We start from the raw sequence: 17,045 nt of genomic DNA, 5'->3' as shown, positions 1-17,045 counted from the left end.
GCAGAGCCCTGCGTCCTTCTCACGATGTGAACCTCCCTTCCGCCGTCAGCTGAACCAACCCAAGGCGTAGACGTTCGGCTTCCTCCGTGGCCGGAAGAATCCGGAACCAGCCAAGTCCACGTGTCTGGAAACAGCCCGGTGTTGGCCAATTCCGCAGACGTCTCCATGGCGACGCCACGCCCACCCGATGCTGAGGGCTCATCTGTGAGAGGCCAGGCTACCTCCGATCCAATGGGCAGAGGCTACCATCCTCATTTAAGCCAGAGTCTCCACACAGTGGTGTTTGGACTTTAAGTTTAACGCATATTGAAAGGAGGAGCCGGAAGGGGGGTGGTGTAGTGGAAACAGAAAACTTCCCCGCACCTCCCTCCCCCAGAGACCAGTGTAGTTGGAGCACATAGGGTTAATGATATGCTGTATCCACAGTGTTTTGTTCAGGGTTTTACGTGGGGTTCAAGGACATGAGTGTTTCTCATGTTAATCCAAATACCTTGAAAATAGCTCCTAGCCGGGCGATGGTGGTGCACGCCTTTAATCCCAGCACTCGGGAGGCAGAGGCAGGCGGATCTCTGTGAGTTCGAGGCCGGGCTGGACCGACAGACTCCAAAACAATACAGAGAAACCCTGTCTCGTAAAACCAAAAAAAAAAAAAAAAAAAAAAAAAAGAAAATAGCTTCTAACTTTATGTTGAGACAGGTTTTACCATGTAGTCCTTTCTGTCCTGAAACTCACTATGTAGATCAGGCTGGGCCTTGAACTCACAGAGATCCCCCCTGCCTCTGCCTCCGAAGTGCTGGGATAAAAGACCTGTGCCACTATGCTCCGTCTTAATTAAATAGCGATTCAGAGACTGGAAAACATGAAGGAACTGGAGGTGATGGATACCGGGGTGGCTCAGTGGTTAACAGTGCTTGTTTCTCTGGCAGAGGACCTGAGCTCTGTTCCCAGCACCCACATCGGGAGGACGGGTCCTTACAGGTCAGTCACCTGCAACCCCAGGCCCAGGGCAATTCCAAACTCCCCACTCAAGTGCACACACCTACACCAAAGCACACACACAGGCAGGGTTAAAAATAGCATCAGCCAGACTTGGTGGTGCATGCCTTTAATCTGAGCATTTGGGAGACAGTCTGATGTTGTGAGTTCAAGGCCAGACTGGTCCACATAGTGGGTTCCAGGACAGCCAGGGCTACATAGACTATTTCAAAAAACCAAGATAAACCTTCAAAAAAAAAAAAAAGCAGGGGTGGGGGTGGGGAGGGAGAAGCCAGTGTTGAAGCACTCGCTTTGTTAGCACACCAGCAGTCCTGGATTCCGTCCCCGTCTTCCCACGCACACAAAATATTGAAATTATGGGCTGGGACCAGACATGATAGCATACGACTGGAATCCCAGCACGGGAGAGTCGGAGGCAAGTGGATTCAGAGTACTATATGAGTGTGGGCTGCACAGAGAATTTAAAGCCAGCCTGGGCAACTTAGTGAGACTGTTGAAAAAATAAATAAATAGAAGGGGGGGCTAGGGGCATAGTTTATGGGTAGAGCACTGGCCCACAACCCCCCCCCCCCATTGAAACCAGGGGTGCAGCAAAGATACAGAGTACCGGCCAGAAATCCTCCAGTAATGGAAGGGTCTGCCTTTCTCTCACCTAAAACCCGCTGGCCAGGGCCAAGGGTGTATATCTCACAAGTCAGCTGCCCTTTGAGACACCGCCCAGGAGCTGCCAGGTGGCTCTTTGCAGCTGACTGGGATAGCCTGAGGCAGATAGGTGTTCAGCCAGCAGGTTCTCCAAGTGGGTCCACCTGGGGGCATGCCCTTTGGGGGTTTCTTCTGTCTACCTTCTGAGGGCATTAACAGGGTGCTCAGGTGCCTCACATGGGGACTTGGGACTGAACAAATCCCTGTCCCTTTCCCTCTTGAGAAGGGTCTCATGTAGCCTGGGCTATTCCTCCAACTTGTTATGTAGCCAAAGCTGGCCTTGAACTCATGATCTTTCTTCTTCCACCCCCCACTACTGGGATTACAGGTTTTATGTCACAGTTTTATGCTGTGTTGAGGATTGAATTTAGGGCTCTGTGTGTAAATTGAACAATCTACCGAGGCCATGAACTACATCCCCAGCTCCCGTTTCTTTTTTCTTATGTTTAATTGTATGTGTGCAGATGTGTGCGTGTGTATGTGAGTTACAGGCATTTGTGAGCTGCCTAATGTGGGTGCTGGGAACTGAACTCAGGTCCTCTGCAAGAGTGGCATGTGCTCTTTAACCATGTTATCTGAGAGGTGGTATTAATTTTCCTTCTTTTTGAGACAGGGTCTCACTACGTAGCCCTGACTGTCCTGGAACTCTCTATGTAGACCAGGCTGACTTTGGACTAATACAGATCTGTCTCAGTGTTTCAAGTTTGAGATGAAAGACAGGTGCTACCATGTCCAGCTAATTGTTTTTTTCTGTTGGTGGAGATGGAACTGTAGGCATTTCGGGCGGATAGGGATGGGTCAGGTATTTTGGCACTTGGGAGTCACAGAATACTCAGTGTTACACAGCTCAGGTGGAAAGGTATCCTGGAGCTCGGGAGCCAAGGACCACCACAGGTTGCAGTAAGCTTAGCAGTTTACAACCTTGCCTCAGGGAAAGGCTTCCTCAGTGTATCTGCTCAGCTCCGGCAAGACAGGGTCTTCCAGCTGGGTATATTCGCCCAGTGTAGCAGTTTTGCTCGGCAGGAGGTTTCTGGGGCGAAGTTGCTACAGTTCAGCTCTGCTCCGGGAAGGTTTCACCTGCAAAAGTGTTACAGTCCTGCTCCCTCTGCTCTGCCCAGGGTCGCCTCTGCTATGTCGTAGTCGCCACTGCAGCAAAAGAAGATCTTCACCCAGAGCTCATCCAAGGGATTTTTATGGAGGAAGAATCCAGCAGAGTGGCAGAAGACAGCCGGCTGGTAGCAAGAACAGCCACAAACTGAACACAGACACAAGCTGCCAGGGTTTATATAGGGCTTCCAGGGTGGGGATTGGTCAGATTTTAGTGCTGAGCTCAGATTGGCTAGAGCTCTGCTCGAAGATTGGTTAGTTTTCTACACAGGATTAGGGTTAGATTTGACTCTGGTCAAAGTGTGTTTCTTTCTCTGGTCTTTTTTAGCCTTTTGGCTCCAATTTTAGAGCCAGGGTGCATTTCTTTCACTGACTCTGATTCCAGGGACAAAGTGTGTTCTTTGACACTGGTTTCAGGGTCAGGGTACATTTCTTTAGTTCTAGTTGCAGGGCTAAAGTGTGTTTCTTTGGCTCTGCTCAGGGTGTGTTTCTTTGACTGGCCCCTTTTCCCTACAGGACCCAAGAGCCTTATTAATGATAAGTAAATGCTCTACCAGAGTCACACCCCAGCCCCTCACTGGGGATTCTAGGCAGGTGCTCTACCACTGAGCTCACACCCCAGCCCCTCACTGGGGATTCTAGGCAGGTGCTCTACCAGAGTCACACCCCAGCCCCTCACTGGGGATTCTAGGCAGGTGCTCTACCACTGAGCTCACACCCCAGCCCCTCACTGGGGATTCTAGGCAGGTGCTCTACCAGAGTCACACCCCAGCCCCTCACTGGGGGATTCTAGGCAGGTACTCTACCGATGAGCCAGAACCCAACTCAGGGGGTAGATTCTTTCCACTCTGCCAAGATTTGGGTCTTATTTTTTGTTTGTTTGCTTGTTTTTTTTTTCCGAGGCAGGGTTTCTCTGTGGTTTTGGAGGCTGTCCTGGAACTAGCTCTTGTAGACCAGGCTGGTCTCGAACTCACAGAGATCCGCCTGCCTCTGCCTCCCAAGTGTTGGGATTAAAGGCGTGCGCCACCAACGCCTGGCAATGGGTCCTATTTCAACAAGGCAGCAGTCCACCTAGCGACATACAACTTGCTCTTTCTTAAACACCCATCTCTCCACCTTGTATCCCCTCCAGTCACGAGGGGTTAGCTCCTTTTCACCTGAGCACTTAATGTAAGCGTTTCGTCGGGATGGGTCAGGAACAGGAGTGGGTCAGGTATTCTGGCACTCGGGAGTCACAGAATACTCAGTGTTACACAGCTCAGGTGGAAAGGTATCCTGGAGCTCGGGAGCCAAGGATACTGAGTGTTACACAGCTCAGGTAGAAAGGTATCCTGGAGCTCGGAAGCCAAGGACCACCACAGGTTGCAGTAAGCTTGGCAGCTTACAGCCTTGCCTCAGAGAAAGGCTTCTCCGGTGTATCAGCTCCGCTCCGGCAGGACAGGGTCTTCCAGCTGGGGATGTTCGCCTAGTGTAGCAGTTTTGATAGGCAGGAGGTTTCTCGGGCGAAGTTGCTACAGTTCAGCTCTGCTCCTGGAGAGTGGAGAGCAGGGAGCCCGGAGCAGAGTGTAACAACTCCGCTCTGCCAAGGAAGGTTTCCCAGCAAGTGTTATAGCGCTGCTCGCTCTGCTCTGCTCTGCTCTGCCCAGGGTCGCCTCTGCTCGCTCTGCTCTGCTCTGCCCAGGGTCGCCTTTGCTCTGTCGCCGCCGCAAAAGAAGATCTTCACCCGAAGCTCATCCAAAGGGGTTTATTGGAAGACAGCTGGACCAGCCAAGCTGAACATACACAGGGTTTTTTTTTTTATTTTAAGATTTTATTATGTGTACAGTGCTCTATCTGCATGTATCTCTGCAGGTCAGAAGAGTGTGCCAGATCTCACTACAGATAACCGGCTGTGAGCCACCATGTGGTCGCTGGGAATTGAACTCAGGACCTCTGGAAGAGCAGCCAGTGCTTTTAACCTCTGAGCCATCTCTCCAGCCCATACACAGGGTTTATATAGGGATTGGGGAAGTTTTTCCAGAGTAGGGATTGGTCTGATTTCAGTGCTGAGCTCAGATTGGCTAGAGCTCTGCTCCGGGATTGGTTACCTTTTTACACAGGATTAGGGGCAGATTTGGCTCTGGTCAAAGTGTGTTTCTTTCTCTGGTCCTTTTTAGCCTTTTGCCTCCAATTTTAGGGCCAGGGTACATTTCTTTCACTGACTCTGATTCCAGGGACAAAGTGTGTTCCTTTGGCACTGGTTTCAGGGTCAGGGTACATTTCTTTGGTTCTGGTTGCAGGGCCAAAGTGTGTTTCTTTGGCTCTGCTCAGGGTGTGTTTCTTTGACTGGCCCCTTTTCCCTACACTTGGCTGCCGCAGGGCTGGCCCAGTGCTGGCATCATTACAGGACCAGTCTTGTTCTGCTGAGTTGGAGCACCCTGCCTCCTTTAAAGATAGGAAACGGAGGTCAAGAAGTTAAAGTACCACCACACCAGGCTGAGTGAGATCTTAAGAGTTTTTTGTTGTGAGACAGGGTCTCACTAAGCAGTTCAGTTAGCAAGGCCCCCGCCGCCCCCGTTCCCCCCCTCCTCGCCCGCCCAATCAGCCTGCCGAGTGCCAGGTGGTACTGGAGTGCCTTCAGGAGACACACCTGAAGTCTCACTTCAGTTGCATTATCCCCCCCTCCTGGCCTCTTTCAACACAGTCCCTAAGCCAACTCTTCCGTGAAGCCTTCCAGATCCCAGCCCCGCCCTCTTGCATTCTCAAGCTCCTCTGTCTCCTAATACGGAACATTTCGCATAAGTCATGCATGGCCGAAACAGAAAATGGAACACACACATACGTCCAGAGCTGAAGCGTTGGTGGATGAACTCTGTTTCCCAGGTCCAAGTCAGCTGTAGGTGGTCAAGATGGGGAAGACGAGGTTCCAAAGACTTCTCCGCCCGCCCGCTCCCCAGTTTCTGAGCGTCACGGATGCCAGAGAACCGTGAGACCACGACTGCTGGGACCGCCCCCAACGCCACTCCCCCACCCCCACCCCCCACCCCCCACCCCCACCGTCTTTCCCCGGCGTCGCTCGGGGCCCCACCTTCCTGCGCCGGCCGCTACGCCGGCCCCTTTTGTTCGCCCTCCAGCCGCTGAGCTCTCCTGGCGCTCGGCTTCTCTCGGCTGCGCTCGGCTCGCCTTGGCAGGGCTCCACGGGGCTCGGCTCCGCTCCGCTCCGCTCCTTTCGCCTCCGCCCCGTTCGGCTCGGCTCTTGTCGACTCGGCTCCTCCTGGCTCGGCTCGGCTCCGCTCGGCTCGACTCGGCTCGGCTCCGCCTCGGGGCGCGCAGGCAGAAGCCCGGCTTACTGGATCGGCCCCTCCCTCTATCCTCTTCTGGCCGTAGATCGTGTGCGAGGCCCGGACTCGGAGCGCGGAGACCCGGTTTTTTGAGTAGCGGCGTGCGGGGAAGGGCGCAGCATCCTTGTTTCCGGGACGCGCGGACCCAGACGAGGCGAAGGGCTGTCGGGTCCTGGTCGCTGCTGGAGCTCCGAGGTAGGCGCAGCTCTGGGGACGCGCGCGATTGGGGGCGCGCGGGCAACAAAGGACGCAGAGTCGCGGGGGGCGGCGGCACCCTAGCCTGGGATGAAAAGGGGGGCTACTATCACCGAGGCATTGTCGCTGCGTGGGCAGGGACAGCGGGCAGGGGCCGCCGTTGGTGGGCGTGGGCGGGATGAACCCCAACTTCCTCAACCCGGAGGGCGCGCTGCTGGGTTTGGGGGGCGTCCCTGGATTGCACGCCCGGGTGGTGCGCACTTCCTTAGGCTGGGGTTCGGTGTATTTGTTGGGGTCCTCTTTCCAGGAGCAGGTTCAGACAGCTGGACCAGCTGCCGAGAGCTCTTGGGAGAGGCTCTCAGGCTTGGGGTGGGGGGGCACAGCCTGGTGGGCGCGGCCATCAGTCCTTATCTCCAGACCTGGCATCTGGGATGAGACACGGAGCCCCCCCCCGCCCGCCCCGCCACCTGGGGTCGCCTGATTCGTGCCCTTAGCAAAACTTGATTGGAGAGTCTGGCTTTAAATAAGAGGGTAGGGTAAGGGGGATGCCCAGGGTGGCTTTCCGCAGGGGTGCCCCCCCAAGCTGGCGCTGCTGGCTGGTGAGGCAGCAGATTTTTTTCCCTCCCCCCAGGGAGGGGCAGTGGCGTTGCAGCATGCAGGGCTGAGCCTCCAGGGCTAGCCCGCGTGGACTCTTCAGGCGGGGCCTGTGTGTTTGTCCCGGGCACACAGGGCTTTGCCACGCGTGCCTCCTCTACAGCATGGCCCAAGCCTGGAAAGGTCGTTGCATAGGGACACCGTAGGGGGTAGAGAAGTCACAACACAGGAATGCACCCAGTCTCTGAGATCCCACTCCTGCCTTCTGGGCTACAAATGACGGGCGGGGTCGGGGGTTGGCAGAACTAGGGAAAGAATCGTCCTTAATCTTGAAAGGTGCCCAGATAGCGGATGGTGGGGGTGCGGCAGACCTAGGTCTGCGCCCTGAGGAGGAGGTAGAGAGCACCACGTGGGGCCACCTTACCTCTGCTGCGAGCCAGCCAGCCGGCCGGAGGTCTCCTCCCCATCAGTTGTAAATGTAAACAATGAGCCCTTCATTCATAAGGGCAGTCACCTGGATTGGCACCACCAGGGGCTGGCAGGTACGAAGAACCGGAGCTGCCCTGCACAGCCCAGCTCAGCCTGATGCCTCGAAGGTGGAGAAGCTGGGGGGCACAGATGTGGCACAGCTGGAGGGTGGGACAGACCCCGAAGGGTGGTTGAGCCCAGTGCCCTACCCAAGGGTGCTGTTTACGTAGGAGATGGCTCCCACAAAGCTTGCAGACAGAAGGCATTCCGGCTTAGATGGTCAGAGAGAGATTTAGGTTACTGGGGCGTGAAGTTCGAGGCAGAGCCTGTTGGCCAATTGTCTTCCTGCATACAGTAGGTGCCCACTCAGCACAGGACACGTGCGTCTCAGCAGTGCCCAAATTATCAGCCAGAGACACATCCTGAAGAGCAGCGGCTGCTGTGCACTGGGTGACTGAGAGTTCAGATGCTGGAGTTTAACATCATGGGTTCAAATCTTTGCTCTGCTACTTACATAGCTATGTGGCTCTAGACAAGGTGGTGTACCTCTCTGTCTCCATTCCCCCATCAGTAAAATGGGAGCACTCAGGGCATTTGCCTCTTAGGACTTCTGAGAGAATCATGTACCCTAGGACAGAGGTTTTTTGTGCTTTTATTTATTTGTATATTTGGGGCCTGGGGAATTGAACCTAGGACCTCATGTACTCTCTGGCTGAACCATGCCCTTAGCCCCTCACTGGGGGATTCTAGGCAGGGGCTCTACCACTGAGCCACACCCCAGCCCCTCACTGGGGGATTCTAGGTAGGTGCTCTACAGTTGAGCCATGCTCTCTGGGATTATAGATAGGAGCTCCACCACTGAGCTACATTCCCAGTTGTAGCTCTGTTGCTACAGGAAGTGACCCTCAGCCTGGGGCAGGAGGAGACTTCTCCCCTGCTCTGACTGTCTTTCAGAGCCGCCCCAGGGCCTGCTCTTTTCTACCTCCTTTCATCCAGCTTCCTGCTTTCCTTCCTCGATGGCAAAGCCTTGTAAAATCCTCTCCTCCCTAAGTCTTCCTTGTTCCCACCCGGAGGACGGACCCTGATTTCCAGTCCCCTCTCTGGCCCTGCAACTGCACAACTTCGTCAGAGAGGGGGCTCTCCTGCCCTTACCACCCAGCAAGCAGCTCTTGGGAGAATTTAAGCCTTCATACAGGTTTTTTGTTTGTTTGGTTTTGTGGGGTTTTTGTTTGTTTGTTTGTTTTGTTTTTTTCAAGACAGGGTTTCTTTGTGTAGCTTTGGAGCCTGTCCTGGCATTCACTCTGTAGACCAGGCTGGGCTCGAACTCACAGAGATCCCCTGCCTCTGCCTCCCGAGTGCTGGGATTAAAGGTGTGTGCCACCAACGCCCGGCTTCATGCAGGTTTTTTAAAAAACACATATTAAGTGCTTACTCTCACCCAGGAATATTTGGTTCTGCACCCCCCATCCCCTTTTGAGTCTGGCTCTCACTGTGTAGCCCAGGCTGGCCTTGAACTCAGAAATGTCTGCCTGCCTCTGCTTGCTGAATGCTGGGACTGAAGGTGTGCACCACCATGCCCAGTGGTTCTGCCCTTTGTATGCACATGCATTCGTTTGTTGGTTTTTGCGTTGTTTTAAGGATGTATCTTTGTTTTTATTTATGGGATTGTGTGCCATGTGTGTGCAGGTACAGCACGGAGATCAGGATAGGGTATGAGACCCCCTGGAGCTGGAGTTACAGACTCTTGTAAGCTGCCGGCTCTGGGTGCTGGGACTGAACCTGGGTTCTCTGAAACAGCAGTAAATGCTCCCAACCCCTTAGCCATCTCTTCAGCCCCTGCTTTGTTTCTTGGAGACAGAGTCTTGGATTTATGTAGCCCTGGCTTTGAACTTTTGCTCCTCCTTCCTGCATTTCCCAGTAGCTGGGGTGACGGGTGCACCACCCCTCCAGGTTTATATGGTGTTGGGGATAGACTCAGGGTCCATACGTGTTAGGCTGGCACCTCACCAAATGAACCACAGCACCAGCTCTGCCTTTGGGTTTTACTTTTTTTTTTTTTTTTTTTGGTTTTACGAGACAGGGTTTCTCTGTTTTGGAGGCTGTCGGTCCAGCCTGGCCTCGAACTCGCAGAGATCCGCCTGCCTCTGCCTCCCGAGTGCTGGGATTAAAGGCGTGTGCCACCAACGCCCGGCCTGGGTTTTACTTTTTGTTATTCTTTTTTTTTAACACAAGGTCTCATGTGGTTCAGGCTAGCCTCAAAGTCACTATGTAGCCCAGGCTGGTCTTTCTGCCTCCTCTTGTAGAGTTCTGGATGACAGGTATGCACCACTGTGTGCTTTGTCCCTGCATTGATTAAGCACTTACTGTGTGCCTGAGGGGCACACGTCTTCTGCAAAGTCGTTTTACCCTGCTCCCAGGGCTGTTTCTCTAAAGCATAATTACAGTTGTGCCAACACCTCCACACCTTTTGCTCAGTTCAAAGTCTAAATACTATCTGACTTCTGGAGCCCATACAATTGTCTGGGCCTTGCCTTCCATGGAACTGGCTCTCCTCTGTATTTCTCTCTGTTTATGTCTGTCTCTGTCTCTGTCCCTCTCTGTGTCTCTGTCTCTCTCTCTCTGTCTCTGTCTCTCTGTCTCTCTCTGCCTCTGACTGTCTCTCTCTCTCTGCCTCTCTGTCTCTGTCTCTCTCTGTCTGTCTCTCTCTCTGCCTCTGTCTCTGTCTCTGTCTCTCTCTCAGTCTGTCTGTCTGTCTGTCTGTCTGTCTGTCTGTCTGTCTCTCTCTCTCTCTCTCTCTCTCTCTCTCTCTCTCTCTCTCTCTCTCTCTCTCTCTCTCTCTCTCTCTCGTCAGCTGGCCAGACTTTACATACTCCCACTAAGCCACTAAGGTCAAGTCTCTTTATAAGCTGAAGTAGTAGGCATGGGTTTTTGAACCCAGCTGTCACGGAAGGGACACAGAATTGAAAGAGGACCCCCTTGGATGCCCGTTGTTGGGAGGTTTTGTTGTTATTTCAAGACAGGAGCTCATGTAGCACGGGCTAGCCTCAAACTTGCTGCATACTGGAAGCTAGCCTGATTGTCTTTTCCAAGTCCTGGGGTTACAGGTGTGTAACACCATGGTTGGCATTTCTGTGTGTGCGTGCACGCGCATGCGTGCGTGCGTGCAGGGACATGTATGTGTGAGGTTAGAGGTTAACTCTGTTTTCCTCAATCACTGTCCGTTCTATGTTTTATGGATTTTGTGTTCACGTGGTTGTGGGTGGGTGTGTGTATGTATGGCTACATATGGAGGTCAGAGGACAACTTGCCCGGATTAGTCCTCTCATTCTGCCGAGGATTAAAATCGGGTTTTGGTAGCAAACCCCATTACCCACTGAGCCATCTTGCTGGCCCTTTCCCTAATTTTTTTTTAAATAATTGCTTTTTTAAGTAATTTTTAAAATAATTCATTTAACTTTATTTTATGTGCATTGGTGTGAAGGTATCAGATCCTCTGGAACTAGAGTTTCAGACAGTTGTGAGCTGCCATGTGGGTGCTGGGAAATGAACCCAGGTCCTCTGGAAAAGCAGTCAGTGCCCTTAACCGCTGAGCCATCTCTCCAGCCCCCCTTTCCCTTATTTTTTGAGACAGGGAATCTCACTTAACCTGGACCTCACTGACTCTGTGAGGCTGGCTAGCCCACGATCCTCCTGTCCACCTGCAATCACAGGCACGAGGTGCTTTTTGAGACATGGGTGCTGGTGATCGGAACTCGGGTCCTCATGTTTGTGGCAAGCGGTTTCCTGAGGGAACCACCTCCAAAGCCCCACTGTGTCTGACTGCTCTAAGAAAGTTTTGTCCCGGGGGTCACAGCCTCATTCCCTTAAGTAAAGAGAGACTTCAGTTTGTTTATTTTGTATTCATTTGCATATGTGTGTTTGCGTGTGTGTACACAGGTGCTTGTGCACACTCCCACATACTATGGTGAGCCTGTGGAGGTCACGGAGCAACTTTGGAGAGTTGCTTCTATTTCTGCTATGTGGGTGCCAGGGATTGAACTGAGTTCATTAGGCCTAGCAGCCAGTACTTTCCCGTGAGCCATTGCCCAGTCCTGCCAGCCACATAAGGACATTTCAGAGTAGGAGAAACAGACTCAGAAGAATTTCAGGGGGTCTGGGCCACCTAGCCAGGGAGGTTAGCGGGCAGCCCAGCGCCTCCTGTTTCTCTCCGATGTCGGTTTCATTTTCTCTACCTTTTTTTTTTTTAAAGATTTATTTATTTATCACATATACAGTGTTCTGCCAGAAGAGGGCACCAGATTGAATTGCAGATGGTTGTGAGCCACCATGTGGTTACTGGGAATTAAACTCAGGACCTCTGGAAGAGCAGTCAGTGCTCTTAACCTCTGAGCCACCTCTCCAGCCCCCATTTTCTCTACCTTTAACCTTGCCTCTGCCTCACCTTTTCCTTGACTCATGAGTGTGTCCTGGCCCAGAGTGGCCTCTCTTGGTGGTATCCCACTTAGTCCTGGGTTGCTAGAGAGACTGAATGAGGGGGCCACCCCCATCTGCTAGCTGGTGGTAGACTGGGGCTGGGAACAGCTGGTATAGTCTGTCAGTCAAGGTTTTTGATGCATGGAGGCAGGTGTGTGTGTGTGTGTGTGTGTGTGTGTGTGTGTGTGTGTGTGTGTAGAACTGGGCGTGGCTGTGCACAGGAGCTGGTGGCAGTGATGGAGAAGGCAGAGCAGTGGGCAGTTCACCGTTGTGTCACCAGATACTGTGTGGCGCTCCAGGCCTCAGCACTGTGACGTAGGAGAGACTGAAGAGCGTGACCTTCTAGGTAAACCTTCTCAGTCTGGTCACAGGACACCCTCTCCTCCCAAGATTTGGTTACCGGAGGTGGGTCCAGCTGCTGCACCCTGTGTTTTCCGAGGTCCCTTCTGCCTGATCTTCGCAATGAAACACCAGCTGTAAGTGATGCCTTCGGGAAGGCTGAGAAAGGTTAATGAGCTGTTGTCTTTCAGAGCAGGAGGCAGAAGAAGCCATAAATAAATACAGGGCTTGCCCTGGTCTTCGCCCTCGAGCCCTGCTTGCTGCAAGTTAGGTGTGTGCTTGGCAGCTGACCCACACTTCTTGCACCCCACTAGAGGATTCTAGGTAGGCACTCCATGCCCCCAGCCTCTCTCGGGGGATAGTAGGTGGGCGCTCTGACACTGAAACGCACCTCCAGCCCAGATGAGGATCACTTAAATTTTTTTCTTCTATGTGTATGGGTGATTTTTGCCTGCATGTGTGTCTGCGCACCAGGTTCGTGAAGCACCTGTTGAGGCCAGAAGAGGACATCAGATTCCCTGGAACTGGAGTTAACAGCTGTGAGGCGCCATGTGGGTGCTGGGAATTGAACCCAGGTCTTCTGGAAAAGCAGCCAGTGCTCTCAACTTCTGAGCAACCTCTCCAGTCCCACATCCTCCAAAAAACAAAACAAAACAAAACAACAACAAACAAAACAAAACAAACAGACAGACAAACCACAAGGTTCTGCTTCACCCAGGTTGGTCCCAATCCCCCTATGTAGTGGGGGGTGACCTTGAACTCCTGACCCCACCTACCAGTTGCAGGCTTTTACTGACGTGCAAGGCCAAGCCTAAGCGGTCCTGAGGATGGGACCTGGGACTTTGTGTGCTTTAAGCCACATCCCCACCTCTCAGGGCTCTTTCATGGAGCCTTTAAACGTGCAGACTTGCGCTTCGGGCCTGGCGCTGTCCTAGGTCCTGAGATGCACAAACGCTCTCTGTGAGAGAGCATTTTGGGTACCGAGTACCACTTTGCAGAAAACCTGGGCAGGAATAAGATGGTACATGTGTGTGGTGGGTGCTTGGCATTGCAGCCTCTGATGGTAGCTAGGGTGAGGCTGCCTTTTTGGAAGCAAGAGTAGATAATACTGATTTGGTGTCTTGCCGCTGGCGGCTAAGCGGATCTCTGGAGTCCTGTATCCTGTTCTGTCTCTCTTCCATTCTTTTCTCCCTGGTACCACCTGGTGTGTGGGTGGTGCTCTTGACTGCTTTGCTGGCAAGGGTCTCTTTCTCCTGGCTGTTCCGCCTTCCTGCTTGGCCTCCCCTTGTCCGGCTGAAGTCTCTCGTGCCATTCCAGGGCCAGGCCCCGTCATTAGTTGTCTCCTCTTCCTTCCTGTCCCTGGTGCCTGTTCAGGATGCTGCCACAATGGGAGAGGATGCTGGGGTGTGGGCCTGCCGCAGAGCAGCGGGTACAGTAGAAGGTACTCATTCCGTACAGTACCCCCTTAGGCCGGACTCTGATCCTGCCTGCCTCAGCCTACCCTCAGGAAGTCAGAGCCTTGGGAGAGACACACATTGCGTAGACCCATAGGACAGGGCTGCTCATTTGCAGTTGGGGTGGTCTGATGGTACCAAAGTACCCTAGCCTAGAACCCAAGGAATTACCTAGGATTTAGTCATCCAGACCTTACCTGTGATCCCAGTTAGATAGATACACAGAGAGTTTTAGGATGAATAGGGTGTGTGAGTCTGTGTGTGTTGTACATGTCTGTGCAAATGTGTGAATATGTGTGTGGAGACCAGAGCAGAGCCTTAGATCTCTCTCTCCACCTTTAAATTTTTTTAAAATTTATTTATATTTTATGTATGCTCTGCATGTATTCCTGTAGGTCAGAAGAGGGCATCAGATCTCATTACAGACGGCTGTGAGCCACCATGTGGTTGCTGGGAATTGAACTCTGATCCTTTGGAAGAGCAGCCAGGGCTTTTAACCTCTGAGCCGTCTCTCCAGCCCCACCTCCTTCCTCCCCTCCTTTCCCAGCTTCTTTTTCTTTTTGGTTTTTCTTTTTTTTTTTTTTTTTTGGTTTTTCAAAACAGGGTTTCTCTGTATTGCTTTGGAGGTTTTCCTCGAACTAGCTCTGTAGACTAGGCTGGTCTCGAACTCACAGAGATCCACCTGCCTCTGCCTCCCGAGTGCTGAGATTAAAGGCATGTGCTACCAATGCCCAACATCAATCTATCTTCTGAGACAGGGTTTCTTTGTGTAACAGCCCTAGTTGTCCTGAAACTCATTCTGTAGACCAGGCTGGTCTCAAATTCACAGAGACCCGCCTGCCTCTGCCTCCCGAGTGCTGGGATTAAAGGCGTGTGTCACCATGCCCGGCTCTCTGCCTTAAAAAAAAAAAAAACCTTGCCGGGCAGTGGTGGCGCACGCCTTTAATCCCAGCACTCGGGAGGCAGAGGCAGGCGGATCTCTGTGAGTTCGAGGCCAGCCTGGTCTACAAAGTGAGTTGCAGGACAGCATCCAAAGCCACAGAGAAACCCTGTCTCGAAAAACAAAAACAAAAAAAAAAACTTTATTATATTTTGGGGGCTAAAGAGTTGGATCATCAGTTAGAGCACTGGCTGCTCTTGCTGGGGACCCAACATGAGGTTCATGACCATCTGTTATTCCATGATCCAACACCCTCTTTTGACCTTTGTGGGTACCACACACACATGTGGTAGGCATACATACATCATACATACATACATGTAAGACTGATGTGAAATAAAATGAAAAAAATCTAATACAATTTTTAAAAGTTGTTATTATTTTATTTCTTTGCTCTTTCTTTTTCGCCGGATTCTGACTATGTAGCCTTAGTTGATTGACCTCTCATGTAGAGTGTGTCTGTGTGTGTGCGCGCGCATGTGATCATACATGGTGTTTGTGTGCGTATATATGTGTGGTGTGATCGTGCATGGTGTGTGTGTGTGTGGGTGTGTGATCATGCATGGTGTGAGTATGTGTGTGTACATGTGATCATGCCTGGTGTGTGTGATCATTGTGTGTGTGTGTGTGCGCGCACATGTGATCATGCATGGTGTGTGCTTGTGTATGTGTGTGTGATCATGCATTGTGTGTGTGTATGTGTAATCATGGATGGTGTGTGTGTGTGTGTGATCATGCATGGTGTGTGTATGTGTGTGTACATGTGATCATGCCTGGTGTGTGTGATCAGTGTGTGTGTGTGTGTGTGTGTGTGTGGCCATGGATGGTGTGTGTGTGTGTGTGTATGTGGTCATGCATTGTGTGTGTGCATGTGATCATGCATGGTGTATGCTTGTGTATGTGTGTGTGATCATGCATTGTGTGTGTGTATGTGTAATCATGGATGGTGTGTGTGTGTGTGTGATCATGCATGGTGTGTGTATGTGTGTGTACATGTGATCATGCCTGGTGTGTGTGATCAGTGTGTGTGTGTGTGTGTGTGTGGCCATGGATGGTGTGTGTGTGTGTGTATGTGGTCATGCATTGTGTGTGTGCATGTGATCATGCATGGTGTATGCTTGTGTATGTGTGTGTGATCATGCATTGTGTGTGTGTATGTGTGATCATGGATGGTGTGTGTGTCACGAGGCGTCTTTGGAGGTCAGAGAACAGCTCTTTGGAGTTGGTTTTCCTCTTCTACCTTTACTTGGGTTCTGGGATTTGAACTCAGGTCACCAGGTTTGCATAGCAAACAGTCTCTGCACTGGCATGCCAGGTGGTTTAAAAAAAACAAAACAAAACTGTTTAGCTGTGTGTTTTAGTATATCCCTGTCGGTCCAGCACTTTGAGAGTCTGAGACAGGAGAACCCACATTTCTAAGCTAGCAGGACCTTGTCCCCGCCCCCCAAATTTTTTAAAAATCAACTTTATACTGACTATAACCTTACATACAAAAGCTCACATGGTGCCTCATGGCTGTAATCCTGTCACTCAGGAGGTAGAGGCAGGAGGAGAAGTTCAAACAATGAGTTTGAAGCCAGATCTGGCTGCAAGAGACACTGTCTCGAAAAGCAAACAAAAAAACAAAGCAAAGTTGGGCCAGGTGTGGTGGTTCATGCCTTTTATCCCAGCACGGGGAAGATAGAACCAGGCAGACTCTTGTGAGTCCAAGGCCAGACTGATCTGCTAAATAATAAATTTTTAAAAAGGGACCATCATTGGCGGTTGACTGTGGGGCCAGCGCTGCTGGTCTGTCTCCCCCTGCCCGGCTTCTTTCCCGGCTTCGTCCCCCGCTGAAGTCCGCTCTCCGTGTGACTGCTTGCTGCCTGCTCTGCTTTCATGTTCTCTCCAGAGCCTCACTCTGGTCTCTGCTGCCATCGTCGCTTTCCACGTGGCCGTCTGGCTTCTTGGCACCCTCAGGGGGGTCAGAGTCCTCACCCCATTCTCTGCACATCTCTGTCCTGGGCTTGACAGTATTAACACAGCCGTGCAAGTATTGGGCATGTATTCCCCTCACCCTGCTGCTGGGGACCAGGGGGGAAGAGAAGGGAGGAGGGTGGGACCGGGTTGGGGGTGGAGAGCAGGGGGTGGGGCTCAGGCCTATGGACACCGTCTCTCTGGCTCTCCCAGGCCTGAGGCCCAGATGGTTTGAAGCCTGGAAGTTGGCAAGACTCACAGGGAGGGACCGGCCCAGCCTTGCCCTTGGTTTGTCTGCATCTGAGGGGTCATGGACTGGGGTGACCTCTTAGTGACCCACAGCAAGCTGCCGTGTTCCCTGACCCTCAGCCAGATGCAATCAGAATGGTGTCCTGGGCCCAGAATCTTAACAGTGGGGGGGAAAGAGGCAGGAAGGTGGAGAGTTTGGGACCAGCTTGGGCTGTATATCAAATATATAAAGGGGTTTCAAGCTGGTTCCAC

At 52.2% G+C, this 17,045-nt stretch overlaps 1 protein-coding gene across 1 annotated transcript in view; it reads left to right on the top strand.

The window, feature by feature from the left end:
* The first annotated feature begins 6,182 nt into the window (after nucleotides 1–6,182).
* Clip2 (CAP-Gly domain containing linker protein 2) overlaps nucleotides 6,183–17,045 on the top strand; it is a 59,867-nt gene continuing 49,004 nt past the window's right edge. The window contains 1 exon segment of the mRNA XM_040731095.1: nucleotides 6,183–6,320. The gene's annotated coding sequence lies outside the window, so the exon portion shown is untranslated.

Source organism: Mesocricetus auratus, unplaced genomic scaffold, assembly GCF_017639785.1.
Source record: "Mesocricetus auratus isolate SY011 unplaced genomic scaffold, BCM_Maur_2.0 Super-Scaffold_100025, whole genome shotgun sequence".
In the NCBI taxonomy this organism is placed as follows: Eukaryota; Metazoa; Chordata; class Mammalia; order Rodentia; family Cricetidae; genus Mesocricetus; species Mesocricetus auratus.
Note: the sequence above shows the minus strand (reverse complement) of the source record. Positions and strands in the feature narration are given on the sequence as shown.